Source organism: Emydura macquarii, unplaced genomic scaffold (assembly GCF_026122565.2).
Source record: "Emydura macquarii macquarii isolate MOO-44397 ecotype Brisbane River unplaced genomic scaffold, CSIRO-AGI_Emac_v2 contig_2422, whole genome shotgun sequence".
Taxonomy (NCBI): domain Eukaryota; kingdom Metazoa; phylum Chordata; order Testudines; family Chelidae; genus Emydura; species Emydura macquarii.
Genome location: NW_027132559.1, coordinates 14075727 through 14084862, shown reverse-complemented (window position 1 = coordinate 14084862; position 9136 = coordinate 14075727). Strand labels below are relative to the sequence as shown.

Sequence of the window (9136 nt, the reverse complement as noted above, 5' to 3'; positions counted from 1 at the left end):
AAGAGAAGTGAAGTACAGCCTCCTCCTAAAGTGCTATATTTTTTGCCAGTGCACGTTCTATATGATGGGAAGAAAATGATATTATCTATAATCTGTATTATGGAGCTCAGGGTCCTATTCTGCAAAGGCACTGTACAAATATATAGTTAGCTCAATCCTGCAAGGTGCTAAGCACTCTGGTCCAACACAGTTAAGCCTAGGTTTAAATTTAAGCACATATGGTGTTCCGTCATTGGGATTATTTACCTGCTTAAAATTAAACCTGTGCTTAAGTGCTTTGTGATTCAGGGCCAGAGCGCTCAGCATGTTCCAGGCTCAAACCCAGTAAGAGACACTCCCTGACAAGGGCATGCGCAGGAATTTAAATTTGACCACATTTGGAGGAGCACGTTAAAGCAGCAGCCTGGGGCTGGAGCAGCAGTCAGGTGGTGGGGCTGGGGCAGCAAATGACGGTCAGCCACTGGGGCTGGAGCAGCAGCTGGGACTGGGTCCAGGGCTGGAGCACAAATACATATATTTTTAGATGGATATTGGGGGAGGGGAGCTGTGCCTCTGCTTGCCACCCCTTGTGCACACCACTGTTCCAAAGGAATTTCGTGCAGTCACATGCAAGAGTGCTGGGTGACAGAATGTCCGGGTGTCAACAGATGCTGTTTTAACTAAACCAAAATCCAACGTAATAGGGATTTAGAGCAAGTGCCACCAAGTTCATTTTCACTTGTACACATTTAGTTCTTCTTCGAGTGCTTGCTCATGTCCATTCCGCTATAGGTTTGTGTGCGCCTCCGTGCACGGTTACCTGGATCTTTTTGTCCCCTGAGCAGATCCCGTATGGCCGGCTCTAGCGCCCCCTGGAGCCCCGCGCACATGCAGGTGTATATGAGGCGCTGCCGGGCCTACGCGCTCCCTCCCCCCGCCCCCCCCACCAGTCAAATCCCACAATGTAGTGGTAGGTGGCCCCTGGAACTGGACTGAGCTTCTGTGTGGAGAGACTGCCAACGGGGGGGGAGGGGAGGGTGGTGTCTCTAATTTTGCACTGGGAGCTATAACTGAGAGCTGCTGGGGACTCCTTTTGGGGTCCGGGCCAAGGAGAAGCCCCGTGGTTGAGTTGCCAGGGTTGAAGACATGCAGCCAGGGTTAAGATTACACTACAGCTGAATATTTGTCAGTGCGACTCCGTCTCCCCAGCCATCTGGCAGTCGAGCTGCAGATTTGAATTTGGCTCCCAGTCAGTTGAGGAAAGAGTGGGTTACCCCTGGGGCTGTGCTCGCCGCGTTGAAGAAACAGTGTTAGGACTCAGTGTGGCAACATTAAGTCCGGGGAGGGGGGGGAGAAGGGATGGGGTGGATTCAGTGTACGGTCAGAATCAGGGGCTATTTCTCTCTGATATAAAAGCTTGTGCTGTGCAATTGAAACTGGTCACCATACAAAATTGCCTCACTTCTTTTTGTTTCAACTGGACTGCCTTTGCCAGCTTTACAGCGTGCAGGCCTGAACTCCTGCGTGCCTCACGCTCCAATGCAAGGGCGGGCCCACAACTATAACCTGAAGGGAGAACACCCACCCAGGGTTGGAGGTGGATCTGTGTATATGAGGCAGTGATGGGGTGTTCGTCCCACACTAGGCCTGGAAGGGTTAAGAGGGCTAAGTAGACCAATTAATTGTTCAGGCTGCACCTGGAGAAGGAGACAGAGAGCAGGGATTTAAGTAGAACAGACTCAGCTGGGCAGGAACAAGAGGGGCCTCTGTAAAGCCCAGGAGCTGAGAGCAGTTGGCAGCTTTCAGGCAGGCATCTGCAGTCACTCCCTGGGAGATGGGTGTGTGGCTTAGCAAGCCACCAGAAGCTGGCAAGTTTCAGGGAGAAAGAAGCAAGGTATGGGATAGGTCAGACCTTGGTTACTGATGAGAAGGCCCCTGAGCTGGGACCTGGAGTAAAGGATGGGTCTGGGGTCCCCTGGCAGCTGCTGACAGAGTGGCACCAGTGGAGCAGCGAGCAGGAAGACTGTCTGAGCCCATGTATTAAGAGGGACTTTGAAGCCCGGGGGGGCATGTATAGTGACCTGGCTGGAGGGCTGAGTCAGAGGCTGTGGTGCCTGAAGTCAGAGGGTTCTGGTGGGGGTGAGAAGATGGTGGCAGACGCTGCTAGAAGAGAGTGCAATGCCTGGCCAGAGCTAATACAGTGAATGGGATCCCATAACAAATGGTAAGAGTGTTAGTTAGGTTTATGTTGCTGTTGAAAGCTGCAGTCATTAGCTAAACTATTACAGCACCAGCTACTGATGTTACAGCTATAATAATTTAGCCTATATTAATCAGTTGCATTTTCCATTGCATGTTGTTAAGGTAACCTTTAAGCAAAATTGTGTTGGTTCTATTTTGGGTGTTTATTTCTGTATAAGATCCTTATTTATATTTTGTTCCTGGAGACAACTGAGGTACACCCACAGGTGTATACAATGTGTATCCAAGTGGAGGCACCACTAGCTAAAAATATTCCTGTGGATAAAATGCCTACTGCAGAGGATTCCCACCCAATTACCTGTCTTAGCTGGCTCCCCCATGAACTCATTATCTTTAATGACATGAGGTGCCCAGGCAACAGGTCAGAGTTGCCTGCTCTACAGCACCTTTTAAATATATAACTTTTAAACCTGCATGTTTGTTTGAAGGCCTGTGTGTGCTATGCAGGGCAGATTGATTTAAATCAAGGCTATTTAAATCACCAAGTGGAAAGCCTCAATTTAAATCAATTTTAATCAACTTTTCCATTTGTACTTCTATTATTTTCTAAAAATAGATGCATTCTGATTGGTTGATATAACCTTTAAAACATGTTGATTTACCACTAAATAGAGCCTTTACACTAAATTTGGTACATCTTTTTGCTACCTCGGGGAGTACAATATAACAGCATACTTTTTTAAAAGGAATTATAGCTTAATGTTTTCAGTGTCTTACTAAAAATGTACAATTAATATGTTAGAAAATGGTGACTGATTATATTGTTTGCTTACTAGGTAATTAACTTTTTGCTTTTGACTTGTCAAGCTGCGTTAGGATGGTAACTGGAATTTAATTAAACACAAAACAGCATAAAAATTATTTTGATTATCTAAAACGTTTAAGGTTGTTTTGCTTACATACACTTCTCATCAAAACATGTCTCATTTACAACAAAATGACTTATTAAACAAAGGATTAACTAAAGTCAGTGAAGCAAACTGATTATTACAGGTTCACGGGGAAAATTTTCAAATATGCCTCAATGAAAGTGACTGAAGCTTAAGTTCCTACTTGCCTAAGTCTCTTGAAAATGAAACAGTCTCCTAAGTTTCTTAGGCTGCTCTATTGTGCCATATTTATAAAGCCTGACCTCAAAAGTTAGATATTTTCCCTTGATTTTCTTTATATAGAAAAGCAGCTTTTAAGTTAAAAGTTTTTGATAGAGGCTCATGGATTCAGCATACTTTTTTATTTAAGAGACCATAATAAGTTTAGGCCTTAATATATTTTGTATTAAATGCAGATTTCATTATAAAAGGTTGGTTTAAAAAAAAAACCAAAAAACCCCCCACAATTTAAATAAAATAAACTGATTTTTTTAAAATTTAAAAAATCAATTTTTGATTTTTTTTCAAAATTGACTTTTTTTATCCACCCTTATAATATGGTAAGAAACTGACCTGCTATAGACCATACTTTCTGGCAAGTGTAGGTGGGACAAACCCATATTTGACACTGTTACAGAATGCAAGATTGAGACGTGAGTAAGATTTTTTTCAAAAGTGCCTAGATCCAATTTTCAAAAGTCACTTAGGCACCTAAGTCTCCTTGAAAGCCAGTGGAACAGAACAATCCTGCTTGTCTGCAAGAACAGAAGATGTACAACATGCAGTAAAATTGCCGGGTGGTCCTCAGACTAATTGGACCAGTATTGCAGGGAGCAAATCGTAAAAGAGCAAATAGATTAAACAAAAAAAGGTTCAGGAAATAATTAGATGGAGGCAATAACCAGAGACAGTCAGAATCAAGTCTAAAATGGCAAAGAGGGAGGACTTGGTTGTGAACACAAAAACTGAAGTCAATTTGGGTGAAAGTGATCATGAAATAACGAATTTCATGATTATAAGGAAAGGAAGGAGCGAGAGCAGCAGAATAGGGACAATGGACTTCAAAAAAGCAGACCTTAATACACACAGAGAACTGGTAGATAAGGTCCCATGGGAAGAAAATCTAAGAGAAAAAGGAGCTCAGGAAAGCTGGCAGTTTCCAAAGAGACCATATTAAAGGTGCAACAGCAAACTATCCTGATGTGAATGAAAGATAGGAATACTAATATGAGGCCAATATGGCTCCATCAGGAACTCTTTAATGACTTAATCAAACAGAAATCCTACAAAAAGCAGAAAGATGGACAAGTTGCTAAGGATGACAACAAAAATGATAAAAATGAAAACCTGACATATGAGGAAAAGTTTAAAAAAACAAAACAAACCCTGGGCATGTTTAGAGTTGAGAAAAGAAGTCTGAGGGGGGAACTGATAAGTCTTCAAATATGTTAGTCTGTTATAAAGAGCACCATGATCAGTTGTTCTCCATTTCTACTGAAGGTAGGATTAGAAGTAGTTGACTTAATCTGCAATAGGAGAGAGTTAAATTGGATATTGGGAAAAACTTTCTAACTACAAGGATAGTTAAGCACTGGAATAAGCTTCCAAGGGAGGTTGTGGAATCTGTCACTGGAAGTTTTTAAGAAGAGCGTTAGACAAACACCTGTCAAGAATGGTCTAGGTTTACTTGGTCCTGCATCAGCACAGGGGGCTGGACTAGATGACCTCTCAAGGTCTCTTCCAGCCCTACATGTCTGATTTTTTTATGATGATAAATACAACAGCCTTTGGAAGTGGGTGAATGAGAAGTGCAGTTAATGCAGCGTGTTAATGAAAGGTACATCAGAGGCTGACAGAGGGCTAGCAATATCTATCGAATCTGCCTAGCAGCCTCTGGCTAACATACCTACACTGTTACTTTTCCATCTACACCATGGCTGCCTCTGTGAAATTGCTACTGTGTGGTGTGTGTTTTTTTTTGTTTTGTTTTTTTTTGTTTTTTTCAAATTCAATGTACTGTGGACAAAACCAGTTTATTTCCTGTGTGGTTGGAATCTTTCATTAGTGCTGGAGGAACACTGACTGAGGAATGCTTTTTCAAATGTTTACTTCAGTTCAAAATTATTGAAAAAGACAATTGTTTCTGGGGACACTCATGTTAAAGTGAACGGCAACCAAAATGGTTATCGGAACGCTTTGGAGAGATCAGACTGATATATCTTGCCTGGTTACAGTACCTCTGAATAATGGGATAGCCTGCCTGTAGCCAAAATTTTTCTGGGTACCTAAAGGACCTAATCCTGCCGCCCTTATATATGGCTAGAAAAAAAGTTACCTAGCTGGAACTATTATCTTTGGTGTGATGCAGATGTGTATTCTGCTGAGATGTGTGTGCGACCAGTCCACCAGAGCTGGTGAACTCTGCTCAGCAGTACCCGTAAAGGTGGCACTCCTTCCCTGTAGCCCTAGCCCCGATCCTATATAAATGTGCTGCTGAGCAGCTAGGGACAAACCTGCCAACCATCTCCACAAAGGATGACTCTACCTAAGGAGCTTCCTCTTTATCCCAGTTGAGAAACTAATAGAGGACAAATTACTTCTGTACAGAGCAACAAGAACTTGTTCCTGACTCTTCTTCTGTTGATAGCTCTTCTAAACTTTCCTTCTCAGTCTTCTGAGAGATTCAACGACAGAGCGGAAGTGCCCACATTGCTTGTATTCAGGCATTCTTACTCCAAGACAGTCAGTCAAGATTAATGGGTCAGTCTTTGAAACTGCAAATAACTGGACTGACCCAATACCTGTCAAAGCAAAGCTAGATTTAAAATGAATTCAAAGACAACTTGGATTCAAAAGATGATGGTTCAGAGCAACTTGCACGGCCTGTATTTTTGTATTGTAGTCACAATCTCTGTAATTAAGAAAAGCAGCAATGTAAATATCTCTCTCTCTCTCTCTCTCTCTCACACACACACACACACACACACACACACACACACACACACACACACACACACACACACACACACACACACACACACACACACAAAACTATATTAGTAGAACATTAAGGGTGCGAAGTTGACCACTCAAGTTAGAAATGCCAGAATTAAGGCTGAATGTGCGACCCCCCTGACCCACTAGACTTGAGAGCCCAAGCTGCAATATTTATGTGGCTATCTTTTAGCATGATAGCTTGAGCCCTGCTAGCATGAGTCTGTTTACCTAGGCTGGAAGGCTCACTCCCAGCAACACTGTAGACACCTAGAGTCTGTTATTGCTGCCCACTAAAGGGCGTAGGGTCTAGAACCCATTAAACTCAATGGTCATTTCTTCACTCTGAAAAGTGTGGACTCAGCTACATCATCCTTTAGCTTAAGTGGTAGACGCTTATGCATCTAAAGCTGAAAGTTATAGGTTCAAACCCTGCTTTTGGCCCAAGCAGGGGTCAATTACACCAGCTCTCTGTCTCCAACAGTGGTCCATAGGCTACACTGTGGGCTCCTCTGTCTTATAGTTTAGGCTGTGTAATCTCTGAAAGGAAACTCTTGTTATCCAGTGAATATCTACTGTTCACTCACCTACACCTTTCTTCAGTTATAAATTGGAGAGGATTCAGAGACGATCCATGAAAATTATTAAAACATGCCTTATAGTGATAGACTCAAGGAGCTCAGATCATTTAGTTTAACAAAGAGAAGGTTAAGGGATGACTTGATTAGTCTAAAGTGCCTACACCTGGGAAACAAATATTTAATAATGGGCTCTTGTCTCTAACAGAGAGAGGTATAACACATTCCAATGGCTAGTGGCTGAAGTTAAAAAGTTCCACCTTATTTCCTGTCTGAATTTGTCTAACAGTGAGTGTATTTAACCATTGGAACAGCCTATCAAGGGTCAGGGTGGATTCTCTCACTGATCATTTTTAAATCAAGGTTGGACTTTCTTTTTTTAAAAGATACACTCTAAGAATTATTGGGGGGAAGTTCTATGACCTGTGTTATACAGGAGGACAGACTAGAAAGATGACCATGGTTTCTTCTCACTGTGGATTGAATCTATTAATCTGTACAGTCTCTTGTGGAATGAGCTGGAGGTCTTATAGATTTCACAAGCTCAAATTAGATCAAAGCATATTTCATGATGACCCCAGCATGACTACCTCATTTAGAACAGCACTGAGTGTATACTTGGCTGCAGTTACTACACAGATATGCAAAATGGACTCTGTGTTCTAAACTTCTCATTGCATGGCAGAAGCACAAAGCAAAAAACTCACCACCATGAAACTGAAAGCTCAATGATTCAGTCAAAGCACCATACCCTTTCCCTCCCCATCTTCTTTGTACACATAAGGCTACATGACTTAATCACATGGTTACCTCAAAATTCCACAGACTATTTTGCATGGACAGTGTGGTAATTATCTGAAAACGCCACCAGGGGCTGGGACTCACTCTTGAGAAAACAGCAGTTTCTTGTCTTGATAAAAGTGCTCTTAAAATGAATATATTGCGTAACACGTTCAGACGCTAGTCTCTGAAGGCACAGCATTCTTTATTTCTTATAGTACAAACCCCTATAGTGCAGAGCAGAAAGAGTTTTAGGGGGTCTGTATGAAACAGGCCTCAAACTAGAATGTCTGCGCCTATACCACAACAAGCTGCGCCAGCAAGGGTAGGGAGTGTCTTGAAATCAGTGTCTACAGAAGAGTGTGTGTGGGGGGGGAGTTGTCCAGAAAGTTACACTGATAGCTGAAATTTTCACAATTGTTTAAATTCATAGCACTCCCTTTTGCCTGTGTGTTACAATTGCTCTACATGTATCAAAGTCTTGGAGCTTCAAGAGTTGGAGAATTCAGGAAATTCATGTGAGCTTTTCTTTTACAGTACCAAAAACAGTAAAAAGCCCTTCCCCCTTCCTTGCTATGTGTGCAGCAAATATCTTAAAGACACACTACAGCATAAAACAATAGTGTTTGCCAGTGAAGCCAAGGTATTATTAACTTGTTGGTGTTTTCATTATTAATCCTTTCCCTCACATCTGAAATCTACTCTTAGTTCAGGACTTAGACTGAAGGTTTGAGCTGCACTGGTGAACGAGCTATGTAAGTTTACATGCAGTAAATACTGACAGCCTGAACAATAGCTGATTGTAGCCACTTCTGTTATAATCTTGTTTGCAGAAGTGCCAACAAAGTTAAAATGCAATGCATAGCTCTCCGAATTTGTACAGTGCCTCCTGTGAAGATGCTGTGCTGTTAACCCCAATAGTTAAATAATTATGAATAGACTGCAAGTTTCTGCTCCACTAAGTGAACTCCTGCTGATAGATTAATGGCAAACAAAAACTCAAATTCCATTAATATCGCTGCTGTTGTAGCAAATAGACAAGAAAAAAGTCAAACTCCTGGGATTAACTGCTTGGAGAGGCGGCTCCTATACAATCCAGGATAGTGGCCATGACAAACCCTTTTGCTGCATTTCAAGAGCTTTAAATGTTTCATTATGTTTTCAGAAAGGCTCACCATTGGACACAGATGCAAAATGGTTAGCAGTTACCTTGGCATGACATAGAACCCTCTTGCAGTAACAGGTGGTGATTTTCTGTTTCTGCAGTATAGAGCTTATCTTGTATATTTAATAAATATGATGCACTTAAATGCATTTTTGGCACCATCATCATTCTTCCCAAACCCATCAACTGCATAAGGCAGACGTCAAACAGCGCTGGTCATCCCTATCCCTAGGCTCAGTTTCCCAGGTCTTTTTTATAGTCAATGCCATTTCTGCCATTATTGTGCCTCTTGATTGGCATCTCCATCTCTTGCCCTAGAGTTGCCAAAGAAGTGCTTGTTTAGGTAGCCTATTATCAGGCATTCTTAAAAGATGTCCCAAATATATCCATTCTTTCTTCCGTATTGTTGTAGGTAGTTGCGCCCATTTTAGGACCTCTTTGTTACTTACTCGTTTTTCTCTGAATAGTCTCTCTAGACACATGCATTGAAAGCTGTTCCATTTTGTTGG

At 42.0% G+C, this 9136-nt stretch overlaps 1 long non-coding RNA gene across 1 annotated transcript in view; it reads left to right on the top strand.

Moving 5' to 3' along the window:
• The first annotated feature begins 1747 nt into the window (after positions 1-1747).
• The window catches only part of LOC137162287 (uncharacterized), a 38701-nt gene continuing 31312 nt past the window's right edge, over positions 1748-9136 (top strand). Inside the window, exon 1 of the long non-coding RNA XR_010922346.1 lies at positions 1748-1873. This is a non-coding gene — a long non-coding RNA (uncharacterized lncRNA). The remainder of the gene's footprint in view (positions 1874-9136) is intronic.